At 41.2% G+C, this 19,240-nt stretch overlaps 1 pseudogene; it reads left to right on the top strand.

The window, feature by feature from the left end:
* The first annotated feature begins 19,158 nt into the window (after positions 1 to 19,158).
* Positions 19,159 to 19,240, top strand: part of LOC101441094 (alpha-2-macroglobulin-like) — a 31,972-nt pseudogene continuing 31,890 nt past the window's right edge.

The following is a 19,240-nucleotide window of genomic DNA, read 5'->3' as shown; positions in this document are numbered from 1 at the left end:
CTTTTCCTTAGCAAAATACTCTCCCTCTCAAATTCCCCAACTATCCCATCCCAAAACCATTTCTTCTTGTAGTTCCATATACACTAGGGTTGTGCTTTCTCCAGGATTTTGCAGTTTCTACTTTTGACAAATGTTTTACCTACCCAGGAAAGAGTAGCTCAAAACATTGTGGTCAGTGCCATTGAGATATTAATTTTCATAGGATAACCAAAGATTTAACCATATTATTCAATACATGTCACATTGTATGGTAAGAGGATCTTTCTCAAAGCAGTATATTGCTGCTTCTATTGTAATAACCTTATATGAAGATACAGCATACTATACCATAGAAAATGAGGAAGTGTTTGAAGACTTTTTAGCACATGTAGAACACTTACTGAGACTGCAAAACTTTTTCCTGGAAACCTGAATCTGGGACTTTGTAGTAATGAAGTAAGTAACTTTCATTTTTTCATTTGTTTTGGGTGTGAACACATGACTTTTGCATTATTTTCATTTATTTTTGTAATTAATTTCTGTCATTTCAAGACAACTCTCGGCTAATTTATATAACTGCCTGGGTTCTTTGGTCTATTAATACCAAGTCACCAATGGAGACATATTTCTCTTCCTGGAACTTCCAGGAAATGAACATGGTGACTAATTATAATCTGGCTCTCCACTGTTTAACACCATCCAAGGACATTGTATTGAGCAACAAGTTTGAAACCCTCCCCTACATGAAGTAAACCATTTGTAGAATTATCATTTTTAGAACTGTGAGATGGCATTTTAGAGAGCAGAGTTCAACAACAATTTCAAAACCATAGTCAGATTTCTAGTGATAGCACAGATTTTGAGGGTGGTAGGAGCCTTGGCCATAGCTGGGAAATAGAACCATTTAAAGGCCTTTATTTTTTCCTCTTGGGCCCTGATTACACCACTTATTTTTTTTTTATTGCTTGTATTTTTTTTTAATTAAAGTTAATAGATCACAAGGAATGTTACATTAAAAACATAAGAGAAAAACAAAAATCATTAAGAGGTTCCCATATAAACCACTCCCCAACTCCCCACATCATTTTTGTAAATTGTATTTTTTTGAAGATATATATATCACACAAAAAAATATTACATTAAAAAATATGAGGTTCCTGTATACCACCTACCTCCCCACCCCACTTCTCCCACTCCAACAACCTCCCCCATCATCGTGGCACACTCATCGCACTCAGTGAACACATTTGGGGGCACTGCTGCCCTACATAGATAATAGTTTATCCTATAGTTCACACTCTCCCCCAGTACATTCAGTGGGTTATGGCAGGATATATAAAGTCCAGCATCTGACCCTGCAATATCATTTAGAACAACTCAAAATCCCAAAAATACCCCCACATCACATCTCTTCTACCATCTCCCTGCCCTTAGCAATTATCATGGCCACTTTCTCCACCTCAATGCTAAAATTTCTTCTATTACTTGTCACAATAGTTTTATAGTAGAATATCAGTAAGTCCACTCTAGTCCATATTTTATTCCTCCATTCTGTGGACCCTGGGATGGTGATGTCCTCTCCACCTCTAGATCAAGAGGGGGCTTAGATTCCACATTGGATGATGGATGCAATTCCTCTGCTTGCAGTTGTAGGCACTCTTGATTCCCTGGTGTGGTGGTTGATCATCTTCACCTCCCTGTTAGCTGACCTGGGTAAGACCAATAAACCAGTGAGTAGGAGTCACCACTCTGCTGAGGCTCAGGGCCCAACATCACTTATTTTTTATAAGTCTTTTGAAAAAACTCAAAATACATCACTGGGACACACTCATCAGTTACCTTCTCAGAAATTATTACTCTCAGAAATGATTACTCACCATCTTCCTCAGCTCATCAGGTGTGGCTGAAATAGGAGTAACAGTTCCTGATACCATCACTGAGTGGAAGGCGGGTGCCCTCTGCCTGTCTGAAGACACTGGGCTTGGTATCCCTCCAATTACTTCCAAACTTTCCACCCTTCTTCCTGGAGCTCACAGTGCCCTACTCTGTGATCCATGAAGAGGCCTTCTCACTCAAGGTCACTGTCTTAAATTATCTTCCCAAAGGCATCCAGGTAAGAACTTTCCAAAGTAAGCAAAAAAGAGACAGAGAGAATGAAAGATTGCATTCGGCCCATCACCACTTCTTTGCCTTGTCTCTAGTTACATGTAAGTAGGTACCACACAGGCAATAAACAAGTCCTAAGTTAGGAGGGACATAATAATTTTTTAAAAAAATATTTTTCTATTGTAAAACCACAGCTTGCAAGCTGCAGATTCAATTTTCTTCCATTTCTAAAGTTTACAAAAATATTTTATTATAAACTAACTGAGTAACAAGAAAACAAATGAAAATGACATAAAAGTCAGTACTAGTCAATTCTATTATTTGGATTTTCCAAGTCTTCCTCTAAAATTCCATGACACTTTCTTTGTACCTCTTTTCTAACACTCATCACATTTAACCACATGTAACATAATCCTTCTTTCTGGGCATCTTATGTGTCCTGAAGCCAAAAATGCCTTAAAGGCAGGAGCCACTTATACCCTAGAGTGCTTGTACACATAAAGCTTGCAATAAATGTTTAAGTTGAATGATAATGAGTGTGTGAGTAAAAGAATGGAGGAATGACCCCCAGTTTAACTAGAGCTACAGAATAAGCTGGGAGAATTCTCATGAGACTAAGCCAGTAAATCATTTTCCCCTGAACAAGATACCCTGTCCTCCATTACTAGTACTGAAAAAATAGCAAAATAAACATAAATATAAATATTTCATATCTAAATACATACATGCATATATATATACATATCTCCTATATAAATTCTCTACAACTTTTTAATGTAAATAGTCTCAGTTTAGGTCATTTTCAATCTCATGCTTTCAAAAAGTGCTCCTCCTAGTCTGTTGTTATTTTTTTAACAAATCGATTTTTATGACACATATTAATAAAACATAAATCCATCCAAAGTGTACAATCAATGGTATTCAGTGTAATCACATATTTGTGCATTCATCAGTTCAATCATTCTTAGAGCACTTTCATTACTCCAATAATAATAATAAAAAACAAGAAAAACTATTGCCTCTCAATCTATCTATGCTTCCGCTGCCACACATAAGTGCTATTCTTTTTCCTTCTCTCAAATATATTTGTATTCATATTTGTAAAAACAGTCTTCCATATGCAATATCACCCATATTTGTGTTTTACATGAGGTTTTACTGTCTTGTACAGTCTCAGGTTACAGTTTTTAGCTTTATTTCTAGTAATATACATGATCTTAGATGATCCCTTTCAACCACTGTCACACCCATGCCTCTAGGAACATCAGCGTGCAGATGTCTGTTCATGTCTCTGCTCTCAGTTCTTCTGGGTATATTCCTAGTAAGGATATTGCCAGGTTACATGGCAAGTCTATATCCAACTTCCTTAGGAACTGCCAAACATTCCTCTACAGTGGCTATACCATTCCACATTCCCACCAACAGTGAATAAGCATTCCTATCTCATCACATCATTGCCAACATTTACAGTTTTCCAACTTTTTAATAGAGGCCAGTCTAATAGATATGAAATGATATCTCATTGTAGTTTGATTTCCCTAATCACTAGTGATGTTGAACATTTGTTCATGTGTTTCTTTGCCATTTGTATTTCTTCTGAGGAAAATTGGCTTTTCAAGTGATTTGCCCATTTTTTTAATTAGATAGTTTGTCATTTTATTGTTGAGTTGTGTGATCTCTCTGTATATCATGGATATTAAACCCTTATCAGACATGTGATTTCCAAATATTTTCTCCCATTGAGTCAGTTGCCTTTTCAACCTTTTGACAAAGTCCTTTGAGGTGCAAAAGTGTTTAATTTTGAGAATCCCATTTATCAATTTTTTCTTTTATTGCTCATGCTTTAGACACAAGGTTTAAGAAACTATCACCTACCACAAGATCTTGAAGATGTTCTCCTACATTTTCTTCTAGGAGTTTTATGGTTGTCACTTTTGTATTTAAGCTCTTAATCCATTTTTAGTTAATTTTTGTATAAGGTGTGAGATAGGGGTCCTCTTTCTTTCTTTTGGGTATGGATATCCGGTTCTCCCAGCACCATTTGTTGAATAGACTGTTCTGGCCCAGCTGGGAGGTCTTGACTGCCTTGTCAAAAATTACTTGACTGTAGATGTGAGGTCTATTTCTGGGTTCTCAATTTAGTTGCATTGGTCAATGTGTCTGTCTTTATGCCAGTATCATGCTGTTTTTCACACTATAGTTAAGTAACATGCTTTAAAGTCCAGAAATGACAGTCCTCTAACTTTGTTCTATTTAAAGATCTTTTTGGCTATTCAGGGCTCCTTACCCTTACAAATAAATTTGATAATTGGTTTTTCCATTTCTGAAAAAAAAAAAAAAAAGGCTGTTAGGATTTTTATTGAGATTGTGTTGAATCTGTAAATCAGTTTGGATAGACTTAATATTTACTCTTCCATTCCATGAACATGGAATGTCCTTTCATTTATTTAAATATGTTCAGTTTCTTTTATACTTTTCTGAATCAGATCCTTTATGTCCTTGGTTAAGTTTATTCCTAAATATTTGATAGTTTTAGTTACTATCATTAATGGAAATTTTTTCTGATTTCCTCCTCAGATTGCCCATCAGTAGTGTGTAGAAACACTATTTTTTTTTTAAGATTTATCCATTTATTTATTTCTCTCCCCTCCCCCCCACCCTGGTTGTCTGTTCTCTGTGTCCATTCGCTGTGTCATCTTCCTTGTCTGCTTCTGTTGTTGTTGACGGCACGGGAATCTGTGTTTCTTTTTGTCGCGTCATCTTGTTGTGTCAGCTCTCCGTGTGGGTGGCACCATTCCTGGGCAGGCTGCACTCTGCTTCGCACCAGGCGGCTCTCCCTATGGGAGGCACTCCCTGCACGTGGGGTTCCCCTACACAGGGGACACGCCTGCGTGGCAGGGCACTCCCTGCATGCATCAGCACTGCTTATGGGCCAGCTTCACACGGGTCAAGGAGGCCCAGGATTTGAACTGCAGACCTCCCATGTGGTAGATGGACGCTCTAACCACTGGGCCAAGTCTGCCACCGCTATTGAGTTTTGTATCCTGCCACGTTGCTGAACTCATCGATTAGTTCTAGTAGCCTTGTTGTGGATTTTGCAGGAGATTCTAAATATAGGATCATATCATCAGTGAATAGCAAGTGATTTACTTCTTCCTTTCCTATTTGGATGCCTTTTATTTCTTTATCTAACCTAATTGCCCTAGCTAGAACCTCTAGCACAATATTGAATAACAATGGTGACAGTGGGCATCCTTGTCTTGTCCCTGATCTCAATAGGAAAGTTTTCATTCTTTCTCCATTGACTACAATGCTAGCTGTAGATTTCTCATATATGCACTTTACCATATAGAGAAAGCTTCCTTATATTCCTATCTTTTTTGGTGTTTTTATCAAGAAAGGGTGCTATATTTTGTCAAATGCCTTTTCTACCCAATCAAGAGGATCATGTGATTTTTCTTCTTCAATTTATCAATGTGATTTATTACACTAATTGATTTTCTTGTGTTGAACCACTTTTCTAAACCCAGTATAAAACCCACTTGACCATGTTGTATAATTCTTTTAATGTGCTTTTGGATTCAGTTTGCAAGTATTTCGTTGAGGATTTTTGCATCTATATTCATTAGAGATACTGGTCTATAATTTTCTTTTTTTTTTTTTTTTTTATAGTTTCTTTATCTGATTTTGGTATTAAGGTGATATTGGCTTCGTAGAATGAGTTCAGTAGGATTCTTTCCTGTTCAGTTTTTTGGAAGACCCTTGAGCAAGATTGGTGTTATATTGTCTTTGAATGATTAGTAAAATTCACCTGTGAAGCCATCTGGTCCTGGGCTTTTCATCTTTGGGAGGTTTTCAGCGACTGTTTCAATCTCTTCACTTATGATTGGTTTGTTGAGGTCTTCTATTTCTTCTAGGGTCAATGTAGGTGGTTCATGTGTTTCTAGGATTTGCCTGTCTCCTCTACATTGTCTAGTTTTTTGGCATACAGTTATTCATAGTATCTTCTTATGATCTCTCTTATTCCTTCAGAGTCAGTGGTAATGTCCCCCCTCTCGTTTCTGATTTCATTTATTTGCATATTCTCTCTTTTTTTCTTTGTCAGTCTAATTAAGGGTTTGTTGGTTTTGCTGATCTGCTCAAAGAACCAACTTTTGCTTTGTTGATTCTCTATTTTTTTTGTTGTTGTTGTTCTTGAATTCATTTATTTCTGCACTCATCTTTACTATTTCTTTCTTTCAGTTTTGTTTGGGATTAGTTTGCTGTTTCTTTTCTATTTCCTCCAGGTGTGCAGTTAAATCTTATTTTAGCTCTTTGTTCTTTTTCAGTATAAGCATTGAGAGCTATAAATTTGCCTCTTAGCACTGCCTTTGCAGTGCCGCATAGGTTTTGTAATGTTTCCTCATTTTCATTCATCTCAAGATATTTACTGAATTTGCTTGCTATTTCTTCTTTGACTCACTGATTATTTAAAACCATATTGTTAAATCTCCATAAATTTATGAATTTTCCCTTTTTCCATCCATTATTGATTTCCAGCTTCATTCCATTATGATTAGAGAAAGTGTATTGTGTAATCAGTCTTTTTAAATGTATCAAGCCTTGTCTTGTGACCTAACATGGTTTATCATGGAGAAATATCCATGAGCACATAAAAAGAATGTCTATCCTGCTTCTTTGGAGTACAATGCTCTATAGGTATCTGTTAGGTCTAGTTCATTTATCATATTATTCAAGTTCTTTCTTTCTTTACCCTCTGTCCAGATGTTTCATTCATTACTGAGATTGGTGTATTGAAGTCTCCAACTATTTTTGTAGAGACATCTATTTCTCCCTTCAAGTTTGCCAGTGTGTGTACCATGTATCTTGGGGCACTCAGGTTAGATGTATATATATTTAGTATAGCTGTTTTTTCTTAGCAAATTGCCCCTTTTATTAATATATAATGACCTTCTTCATCCATTATAGTAGTTTTGCATTTGAAATCTATTTTTTCTGATATTAGTATTGTTACTCCATCTCTTTATTTCATTACTATTTGCATGGAATATCATTTTCCAACATTTCACTTTTTTTATTGACTTTGTAATAATATTACATTAAAAATATATATATGAGGTCCCATTCAACCCCCCCCCCCCCCCCAGCAACACTCGTTCCCATCATCATGACACATCCATTGCATTTGGTAAGTACATCTTTGGGCACCTCTGCACCTCATGGTCAATGGTCCACATCATGGCCCATACTCTCCCCCATTCCATCCAGTGGGCTCTGTGAGAATTTACAATGTCTGGTGATTGCCCCTGAAGCACCATCCAGGGCAGCTCCATGTCCCAAAGACGCCTCCACCTCTCATCTCTTCCTGCCTTTCCCCATACCCATCAGCCACCATGTCCACTTTTCCCAATCCAATGCCACCTCTTCTATGTGGACATTGGATTGGTTGTGTCCATTGCACCTCTATGTCAAGAGGAGGCTCAGATTCCACATGGATGCTGGATGCAATCCTCCCACTTTCAGTTATAATCACTCTAGGCTCCATGGTGAGGTGGTTGTCCTTCTTCAACTCCATCTTAGCTGAGTGTGGTAAGTCCAATAAATCAGATTGTAGGTGCTGGAGTCTGTTGAGGCTCAGGACCTGGCTATCACATTGTCATTCCAGAGATTCAAATCCCCTAAATATATCTTAAACCCCAACACTAACTGCACCTCCAGCACATTAGCATGAAAGTCTTATGAAGAGAGATCCCATCTGAGTCGAGATTCATCACACATAAACACCATTTCCAAAGAGGGGCCATCTGCCCTGGTAGTTAACCCCATCGGCCATGACCATAACTCCCATGGGTCTCTTTAGCCCTCAAAGGAACCACTATCTGGGGGTTGTATCTGCTTTATCTGTCTCTCTGACAATGCTCAGTTGTGCATAAGGGCAATCCTTCTGCCAGCCTCCAGACTCTTTTTTAGAGACTCGTAGCCATATAAAGTCATTTCTCCTTTCCATTTCCCCCTTACATTAGGTCAAACAGCATTTTAAAGTCATGTTATTTTATGTAGACAGGGATATTCTGCTGATCCGCATTGAACCTTCTGTATAAGGTCATTTTCCAGTTGCATCATCAGTTGGTAGTTGATATTGGTCCCTCGGTGCCAGGGAGGCTCATCCCCGGGTGTCATGTCCCATGCTGGGGGGGAAGGCATTGCATTTACATGCTGAGTTTGGCTTCGAGACTGGCCACATTTGAGTAACATGAAGGCTGATAGGAGGAAATTCCCAGGCACAATGTTGCTCTAGGCCTTGTTCTTATTTTAGGCTTATCAGCTCACAAGCATAGTCATTAGCATCAGGGGCTCACTGTTGAACCCTCACTCCCTCCCGGTCCCCGCCGCTGCACCTGGGAGACTGTCGCTTCTCCCCTAGGGACCACGACAGAGCACCACTGGCCAGGAACCCAGTACCACCCCTGCTGTGGTTTTTAATTGTTGCCACTATGAGTATATCCAAACATTACCATGCACCCTGGACATATGTTCTGTACAGATCCCTGTCAGCCATATATCACCTGTCAATGGCATCCCATACCAGTATCCCTCCATTGCCATTGTTGAAACACTCTGTGATCCAGAACTCCCCGAAATTTGAAGCCCAATATAATGTCAGGGTCCCTTACTAGGGAATGGCATATAGCGATGGGTTTAAAGGTTAGATAAAGAATACGTGTTGACTTGGAAAAAATTCTACATCCTATCTTTTTCTTTTTTTTTTTCTTTTTTTCCCCCCCCCCCCCCTAATTATTCAGCTTCTCTTCACAGGAGCCCTAGACCACAAAAATGCATATATATAATATACAGCACTCCCATACATCCACCACAAAACCTTTTCCCTTCCACAGCGATACCCTTACACCCTTTTCACATCATATTTACTTAACGTGATGTACAGAGTCTGAGACACTAGCTTTCTAACAAGGTGACATCTGTGCTTACATTATGGTGCATACTTTAGGATACACAGTTTTTTACATTCTTAGTTATCCTATGTTTTACATTATGGTTTACATTATCAGTCTGTCATCTCCTATATGTTATGGTGTAATATTACATGTTTTATATCCATCCTTGTGTACTCTCAAGAAACTCCTCTCTTACCCCCCATTTACCTTGGTTCCACACATTTAACGTCCATTTTCCCTTCCACCTTGGTGCCCACAGTGACAGCCAACCTCCGTTTCCTGAGGAGCCACTTCCAGAGATAGATGGAATAGTGTTCAGGGCCTAACTTGCTCAACTGCCCCAATGCCCTGGGAGCCACCCTTTCTCTCGAGGGATACAGTTCCCTCTATTTGATGGCATTAGTCCTCCCCAGGATGTGAGTCCACCCCCACTCTCACTACTTGGGTTTCTACCCCATGGTGTCACCCACTCTGGCAGAATGAGCATTTAGACATTCCCCAGGAGCGCGTCCTGCATCAGACCCTCCCCTCCGAGCATTCTAAACAGGTAACCCTCTTTATTATATTTTGATATGATTTTCTCGGCATTTTACTCTCCACCAACACCTGACCCTCTCCTGTGTTGGTATGCTACCCCTCCCTCCCCCCACTTTTGGGCAATGTTACCCATCTGTCCCTCCCCAGCCACCCTCAAACCCGCAAAGCCCCAACCAAAGGCAACCCCTTGCCCCCCTTTTATCTCTTCTTTGTGTTCATACTTACCACCATCTCGTCTTAAATTCCACCCCTGCAGACATCGGCTCACATCCTTCCTCCACCCTCCGATTTCCTGTAAGCCTATCGTTCAGTCTCTTGCTATCTAGGGCAGCTTGGTTATTTCATATCATTGAGGTCATGTAGTATTTGTCCTTCAATGTCTGGGTTGCTTCACTCAGTATAAGGTTCTCAAGATTCATCCATGTTATCACATGTGTTTGTAGTGTGTTTGTTCTTACAGCCGAGTAGTATTCCATTGTGTGTATATACCACATTTTATTGATCCACTCATCTGTTGATGGGCATTTGGGTTGATTCCAACTTTTGGCGATAGTGAACAATGCTGCTATGAACATTGGTGTACATATATCGGTTTGTGTCCTTGTTTTCAGTTCTGCTGGGTATATACCCAGCAGTGGTATTGCTGGGTCATATGGCAAATCTATGGCTAGTTTTTTGAGAAACCGCCATACTGTCCTCCAGAATGGTTGGATCCTTCTGCATTCCCACCAGCAGTGGATGAGTGTTCCCCTTCCTTCACATCCTCTCCAGCACTTGTATTCTTCTGTTTTTTTTCATAGCTGCCAATCTTATGGGTGTAAAATGGTATCTCATTGTAGTTTTAATTTGCATTTCCCTGATAGCTAGAGATTTGGAACATTTTTTCATGTGCTTTTTTGCCATTTGTATTTCTTCTTCGGAGAAGTGTCTGTTTAAGTCTTTTTCTCATTTTTTAAATGGGTTGTTTATCTTTTTATTTTCAAGATATAGGAGTTCTTTATATATGCAAGTTATAAGTTTCTTATCAGATATATGGTTGCCAAATATTTTCTCCCACTGTGTGGGTTCCCTTTTTACTTTCTTGACAAACTCCTTTGAGGTGCAGAAGGCTTTAATTTTGAGGAAGTCCCATTTATCTATTAGTTCTTTTACTGCTCGTGCTTTTGGTGAGATATTCATAAATCCATTTCCTATTACAAGGTCCTATAGATGTTTCCCTACACTGCTTTCTAAGGTTTTTATGGTCTTGGCTCTGATATTTAGGTCTTTGATCCATCTTGAGTTGATCTTTGTATAAGGTGTGAGATGGTAATCCTCTTTCATTCTTCTACATATGGCTATCCAGTTCTCCAGACACCATTTGTTGAATAGGCCACTCTCTCCCAGTTGAGAGGGTTTGGTGGCTTTATCGAATATTATGTGGCTGTATATGTGAGGTTCTATATCAGAGCTTTCAATTCAATTCCATTGGTCTATGTGTCTCTCCTTATGCCAATACCATGCTGTTTTCACCACCGTAGCTTTGTAGTATGTTTTGAAGTCAGGTAGTGTGATTCCTCCAATTTCGTTTTTCTTTTTCAGTATGTCTTTGGCTATTCGGGGTCTCTTTCCTTTCCAAATAAATTTCATAGTTAGTTTTTCTAGTTCCTTAATGAAGGCTGCGTTGATTTTTATTGGGATTGCATTGAATGTGTAGATCAGTTTTGGTAGGATAGACATCTTAATAATGTTCAGTCTTCCTATCCATGAACAAGGAATAGTCTTCCATTTATTTAGGTCTTCTTTGATTTCCTTGAACAATCTTGTATAGTTCTTGGTGTATAAGTTCTTTACCTCTTTAGTTAAATTTATTCCTAAGTATTTGATTTTTTTATTTACTATTGTGAATGGTATTTGTTTCTTGATTTCCTCCTGATCTTGCTCATTATTGGTGTACAGAAATGCTACTGATTTTTGTGCATTGATCTTATAACCTGCGACTTTACTAAACTCATTTATGAGTTCTAGAATCTTCGTAGTAGATCTCTCAGGGTTTTCTATGTATAGGATCATGTCATCTGCAAATAATGAAATTTTGACTTCTTCCTTTCCAATTTGAATGCCTTTTATTTCTGGTTCTTGCCTCAGTGCTCGAGCAAGTACTTCTAAGACAATGTTAAATAGGAGCGGAGACAGTGGGTATCCTTGTCTTGTTCCTGAGTTTAGAGGGAAGGAGTCTAGGATTTCTCCATTGTAAACAATATTGGCTTTAGGTTTTTCATATATACTCTTTATCATGTTCAAAAAATTTCCTTGTATTCCAATCTTTTGGAGTGTTTTTATCAAGAAAGGGTGCTGTATTTTGTCAAATGATTTTTCTGCATCAATAGATATAATCATGTGATTTTTTTCCCTTCAATCTGTTTATATGGTGTATTACGTTGATTGATTTTCTTATGTTGAACCATCCTTGCATACCTGGGATGAATCCCACTTGGTCATGGTGTATAATTCGTTTAATGTGTTGTTGAATACGATTAGCAAGTATTTTGTTAAGTATTTTTGCATCTAGGTTCATTAGAGAAATTGGTCTGTAATTTTCCTTTCTTGTGATGTCTTTGTTTGGCTTTGGTACTAGGATAATGTTGGCATCATAGAAGGAGTTGGGTAATGTTCTTTCTGTTTCGATTTTTTGGAATAGTTTCAGCAGGATTGGTGTCAGTTCTTTCCGGAATGTTTTATAGAATTCACCTGTGAAGCCATCTGGCCCTGGGCTCTTCTTAGTTGGGAGATTTTTAATAACTGATTCTATCTCTCTGCTTGTGATTGGTTTGTTAAGATCATCAATTTCTTCTTTTGTCAATATGGGCTGCTTATGTGTTTCTAGGAATTTGTCCATTTCCTCTAGATTGTCATTTTTGTTGGAATATAGTTTTTCAAAGTATCCTCTTATGATAGTCTTTATTTCTGTGGGGTCAGTGGTGATATTGCCTTTCTCATTTCTTATTTTGTGTATTTGCATCTTCTCTCTTTTTTTCTTTGTTAGTCTCGCTAAAGTTTGTCAATTTTGTTGATCTTCTCAAAAAAACAGCTCTTGGTCTTGTTTATCTTTTCAAGTGCTTTCTTATTTTCTATTTCATTTAGTTCTGCTCTTATCTTTGTTATTTCCTTCCTTCTTCTTCCTGTTGGGTTACTTTGTTGTTGTTTTTCTAATTCCTTCAAATGTGCAGTTAGTTCTTCAATTTTTGCTCTTTCTTCTTTTTTGATATATGAATTTATGGCTATAAATTTTCCTCTCAGTACTGCTTTTGCTGCATCCCATAAATTTTGGTATGTTGTGTTATCATTATCATTTGATTCAAGGTAGTCATTGATTTATTTTGAGATTTCCTCTTTGACCCACTGTTTTTCTAACAGTGTGCTGTTTAATTTCCAAATCGTGGTGTGAAATCTGGGCTTCTGTCCCTTGCAAATTTCAAGCTTGACTCCACTGTGGTCAGAGATATTGTTTTGTATGATTTCAATCTTTCTGAATTCATTCAGCCTTTCTTTGTGGCCTAGCATATGATCTATCTTGGAGAATGATCCATGTGCACTTGAGAAAAATGTATATCCTGCTGTGTTTGGGTGTAGCGATCTATATATGTCTATTAGATCCAGCTCCTCTAATATACTGTTCAAATGTTTTGTTTCTTTGGTGATTCTCTTTTGAGATGTTCTGTCCAGAGTTGATAGTGGTGTATTAAAATCCCCCACTATAATTGTAGATGTATCTATTGTTTCACTTAGTTTTTCCAGCATTTGCCTCACGTATTTAGAGGCACCCTTGTTAGGGGCATAAATATTTATAATTGTTCAATCTTCTTGACAGATTTTCCCTTTCACTAAAATGTAGTATCCTTCTTTGTCTCTCACAATTGTTTCACATTTAAAGTCTATTTTGTCTGATATTAATATAGCTACTCCTGCCTTTTTTTGGTTATTGTTAGCTTGTATGGTTGTTTTCCAGCCATTCACTTTTAATCTCCATGCGTCTCTGGGTCTAAGATGTGTCTCTTGTAGACAGCATACGGATGGGTCATATTTCCTTATCCAATGTCCCAGTCTGAATCTTTTGATAGGTGAGTTTAATCCATTGACATTCAGTGTTATTACTTTCAAGGAATTATTTGTGTTAGCCATATTTTGATTGGGTTTGTGTTTGTCATATTTTGTCTGTATTTTTTTTTTGTCTCTTTTGTTGTTGTTGCTCTTATACTCTCCTCCAACTCTGCCTTTCCTGTTTTTTCCTTTCTTCCTGCAGAACTCCCTTTAGAATTTCTTGAAGGGGAGGTTTCTTGTTGGTATATTCTTTCAGTTTCTGTTTGTCTGTGAATATTTTGAACTCTCTGTCATGTTTGAATGCTAGTTTAGCTGGATAGAGTATTCTTGGTTGGAAATTTTTTTCCTTTAGTACCTTGACTATATCATACCACTGCCTTCTTGCCTCCATGGTTTCAGATGAGAAATCAGCACTTAATCTAATTGAGCTTCCCTTGTATGTGATGGTTTTCTTTTCTCTTGCTGCTTTTAGGATTTTCTCTTTGTCTTGAGCATTGGATAATTTGACAAGTATATGTCTTGGGGTGGGCCTGTTGGGGTTTATGACTAGTGGAGTGCGCTGTGCTTCTTGGATATGCACATCTGTCTCTTTCAGTAGATTTGGGAAGTTTTCAGCCATTATTTCCTGCAACACTCCTTCTGACCCCTTTCCCTTCTCTTCACCTTCTGGTATGCCTATAATACGTATGTTTGAGCATTTTGCATTGTCATTCAGGTCCCTAAGTCCTAACTGGATTTTTTCTATCTTCTTATTGACCCCTTCTACTATCTGTTTGATTTCTGATGTACTGTCTTCCACATCACTAATTCTCTGCTCTGTCTCTTCTAGTCTGCTGATATTTGCTGCAAGTGTATTTTTGATTTCTTGAACTGTGGTGTTCATTCCCATCATATCTGTTATGTTTTTGTGTATGTCTGCAATTTCCCCTCCAAGTGATGTCTTCATGTTGTTAACCTCTTTCATTACTTCTTCAAATTTGTCGGTGATAAATGTTCTGAGATCTTTCATTGCTTGTGCAAAGTTTTGCTCCCCTTCATGATTTTTGGTTTGTTGAATGGATTCAGCCATGTTTTCTTGATTACTGGTTTGGTTTGTAGATTTTTGTTGCTTTCTGGTCATCTCTTTATCTTGATGGATTTAATCAGTTCCTTAGCTTCTTTGTCTACTCTTGGAGGTTAATTAGCTGTTATTTTTGCATAGGTGTTATATCTTCTCTTTGTCACTTTTTTCTTCTTATTCTAATTTCTTGTTGTTGGTTAAGTTCACTTTAAAGGAAAGTATTAGTGTTGGGGAAAGGCAATTGTGTAAGCAAGGGAAAAGTGTAAAGTAGTATTGGTGATATATGTTAACAAAGCAAGAATATGAGATCTGGGAGGATGGAGGTTAGATTGATGTAAATTGTGTAGAGTTATAGCAGTAGGTAGAGTACTTATTATGAGGTAGATGATTGAATATGGGAGGAATATGGTATGAGCTAAAAAGCTATTGTTTTTGTAAGAGAGAGAAAGAGAAAAGAAAGGTAATAGTTTCAAGAGTGTATAACAGACAGAAAACAAAACAAAGGTATTAGGATTTAAGACTTAGACCCTTCGTGGATCGAAGAAAGGGAGGTGGGAGGTGGAATATAGAATATAGGAGAGACAGTAGATGGTGGCGGATATCAAGATGTAGGGGAAAGAGGATAGTGTAGGTAGCCTAAATCAGTTCACACAGAAATGAGGCAGTGGAGGATGAGTAAACCCAGCGAATGTGAGGTGTTTCCTGCTGCACCTATTGTATAATTGAGTTAAAATAAACTAAGTAGAATATGAGGGACAAAAGGGAGAGAGACAACAGAAAAAAAGGAAAAAGAAAAGGGGGGGAAGGGACGAGAGGAAGAAAGGAAAAGAGGGTGGGTAAGGGGTGGGGAACAGGTAGGGGAAAGAGAAAAAAAAAAAACAGATATACATGAACCAGAATTAAAACACCCACTACACAGCACCTACCACAAAAAAAAACCTTAAATAACTGAGTAAAAAAAGACTTTGGGGGATACGCTGTGAGAGAAGACTAGGGGATAATGCGGTGTTAGCAATCAGGAAATTGAAAAAAGTAAAGAATAAGTCAAAATGAAAATAAAAACAAAACAAAATGAAACGATAAAGAAAAAATGCCAACGTTGAAGGCTAGGGCATTTAAGGACCTCAGATGGACCTCAGTGCGTGATGGATTCAGGGATGGAAAGTCTGAGATATTGAGGACTCAAGAGGTGTGAGTCTCTGTAGTGTGGGCCACCAGAATTTAGGGAATTCAGGCCTGGCAACCTCCAATCTGGTCAACAGGAAGCCTGGGAGCCCCGCAGTGTAACACAGCCCTCAGGGATCCCCACAGCTGGGTGCCAGCCCTATGGGGGAAGTCAGATCCGCAAACTCTATATTGTGACTGAACCCTGCAATTCACTTACTTAGCTGGGCTCATTAGTACGTGTATCTTTCACTTCAGCTTTTGGACAGCTCCCGTCCTGTGATTCCAAACCACTGCCACTAGAGGGCGCCTCTACACCGCAGCCACTTTACTAGTACAGATCCGAAGCCCAGCCTGTGACGCCGAAAACAGATTCCAATACCGGAATTCCCAAGCTTCGCAGAATATTCCCTAATCGGCTTCCAGACATGTCCCCCTCCCTTGCCACAGCTTAAAACAATTTTCCAATTACTTCTCTTTATTGCCTACAGCCTATTTGGGTTGGAGAACGGTTGCCGGGCTTTTGGGGGCGGGGCTTCAGGAGGAATCGCTATTGTTTATATTCGCACTCAAAAGTTTCTCCCGCTTCACAACAAAACACCGTCTATCTTCCCAAATCGATCCACAAAGGCGATCCGTCACATCAACCTGTCAACAGCTCGCCCAGAGCTCGCGAACTCCTTAGCCCTTCAGAGCCATCCAAAAGCAAAACCCCAGGGCAGGACCGCGGTTCCCCCCATCCTCAACAGGAAGGAGCCCGTGTGCGGGTCTCACCTGCTGGCAATAGAACCCAAATTATATCTACTAGGCCAATCCTCTCCGTTACCTTTCCACCCAATCGATGTCCCAGCACTTCTGCCCTGCAAAAATCCCAAAAAAGCCTCGCCTTGGAGAACCTGCCACCACGCCCAGCCGTCTCTTCCCGGGACAGACCACAAAGGCAAGTTCACTCAGCGACCATCTTGTCTCCTCAATATTTCACTTTTAACCTCATTGTGTCCTTATGTCTGAGATAGATCTCTTGTAAACAACTTATAGATGGTTATATTTTTTTATCCATTCTATCAATCTATGTCTTTTTATTGGGGAGTTCAAGCCATTAACATTCAAAGTTATTACTGTAAAGGCATTCCTCACTTTACCCATTTTGTCCTTTGGCTCTCTGTTGTAATATTGTTTTATTGTCTATCTTCTTACCCTTTAGTTTGCCCTTCCTAAAAATCTTCATTTCTACACACTTCTCCAAATCTCTCCCCCTTGTTTTTTTCCTTTCAGGCTTTATCACTTGCAGCGGCTTGCTCGGTCGGTAGAGGTGGGGTCTGGCTGCGGACGAGGGGTCGGTCCAGCTCTGGGCGAGGAGTCGGTCCCGCTTGGGATGAGGGGTCAGCCTGGCAGCAGACGAGGGATCGGTCTCACAAGGGGTTGCGCGGTTCAGCTGATGGGGTCGCCCGGCGAAGCCAGCGATGAAGGGGTCACCCGGAGAAGCCGGCGACGAAGGGGTCGCCCGGAGAAGCAGGCGACGAAGGGGTCGCCCGGAGAAGCAGGCAACGAAGGGGTCGCCCGGAGAAGCAGGCGACGAACTGGGGACAAGGGAGGCCAGGCCCTTGTCGGGGGCTCTCAGGACTGGAGGGCGCACGGCAGAAGAACTACGGCGGAGACAAGGTAAACACGCAAGTCCAACTTTATTGAGGGAGAGGCAACAGTTTTATAGGGGCTGGGGAAGGCTGATTGGTCGAAGCCACGCCCTGCTCTGATTGGTTGCCGGCGAAAGGTCAGTGGGCGGTACTGGATGGGGGAGGGGTGGTGGTTAGAGATTGGCTGTCGCTGTTGCTGGGGGAAGGGGCAGGGTTTAGGGATTGGTGGCTGCTGTTGCTGGGGTGGAGGGCAGACTTGAGTTTCCCGCCCACGCCTGGCTGTTGCTGCTGTCGGGGGGAGGGAAAAGGGCAGACTGGATTTTTCCGCCCACGCCTGGCTGTTGCTGCTGTCGGGGGAGGGGAAAAGGGCAGACTGGAATTTTCCGCCCACGCCTGGCTGTTGCTGCTGTCGGGGGAAGGGAAAAGGGCAGACTGGATTTTTCCGCCCACGCCTGGCTGTTGCTGCTGTCGGGGGAGGGGAAAAGGGCAGACTGGAATTTTCCGCCCTGCGCCTGCGCAGGGAGAAAGAAGAAGAAGGGTGCCGCCCCACAAGGCATTGGGTGGCGCCATCCGGGAGGAGGGGCGGCCGCGAAAGCATGGCTGCCGAGAAGGGGAGACCCGAGGGCACTCTGCGCCCATGCCGAGCTCCCTTCAGGGGTGGCGGTGGGTCCGACCAGCCACCCTATTATGGGGGCAGTGGCTTGGCCTGCCGCGGCTGCTCCCCCGCCAGGCCAGCAAATCACACTTCAGCCCGAGGGGTGACCGCATTTCCCCCTTCTTTTCAAATAAGGGCCAGGATGGCAGCAGCAACAAGTAGCCGAGGCCCAAGAGGCAGTAAGCAATGAGGGAAGCGGGGCTGAAGAGGCAGGTGAGTATGCTGGGGATAAATGTACAATTTAGGGGGCGGTATCTTGCCGTTGCAAGCAAGGGTGGCCAATGTCCAATTCTTGTTGATCTCGGCGGCTATAAGATCCATCTGCTGTTAAAAGTCCAGGGTGACAGCGCGTTACAGGTAGTTGATCTCTTCTTGGCAGCGAAGAGTGGCAGAGGCAGACTGTGTGATGGTCTGGAGGATCGCAGCTGTGAGGCCAAGTCGCATCAGGGCACCAGCAACGGTGGTGGCGGCAGCGTCGGGAGTGGTGGAGACATAGGCGAGGACAACAGGAAGGCCAAAGTCTCCACGGGCGCGAGAGAGGCCGATGTTAACGGGGTGGGCCGACATGGGGCGGCCCAATCTGCAATGCAATGGGGGTTCAAGCAAAAAAGGAGGGGGGCGGGGGACGAGAAGGGACGCTTTGGATGGCTGAGAAGAGGAGTGAGGTCGAGACAGGAGGAAGCTCCGCAGAAGTATGGGGAGGCAAAAGCAGTGCGTTATTAGATGCTAGAAAGCAGGCCGCAGGCCGGGGAGAGTGGGTTGCGAGCCGTTTAGTGGGGCTGGAGCTGCTTGAGAGCGATGGCAGCATGGGGGGCCGCGGTTACAGAAGACTTGGGGCTGTTTCAAAGAGATCTTACACCGGTGAGTGTCTAGGAGACCGGCGAGGGCCCAAACTTGTGGGGCTTGCTTAGCAGATAGGATGTTACCCATTGCTAATGGCCTTTTGGAGCCGATAAGAAAAGGGGCCCTTACCTTGAGAGCGCGGCGATGGGAGCCGAGGTGCGCAGTGAGACGAGGGGTCGGAGCTGGTGGGGCTCCGACAGTGGTCATGGGCCAAGAGAAGGCCCCG

Source organism: Dasypus novemcinctus, chromosome 20 (genome assembly GCF_030445035.2).
Source record: "Dasypus novemcinctus isolate mDasNov1 chromosome 20, mDasNov1.1.hap2, whole genome shotgun sequence".
In the NCBI taxonomy this organism is placed as follows: Eukaryota; Metazoa; Chordata; class Mammalia; order Cingulata; family Dasypodidae; genus Dasypus; species Dasypus novemcinctus.
This window is presented reverse-complemented; position numbering and strand designations above follow the sequence as displayed.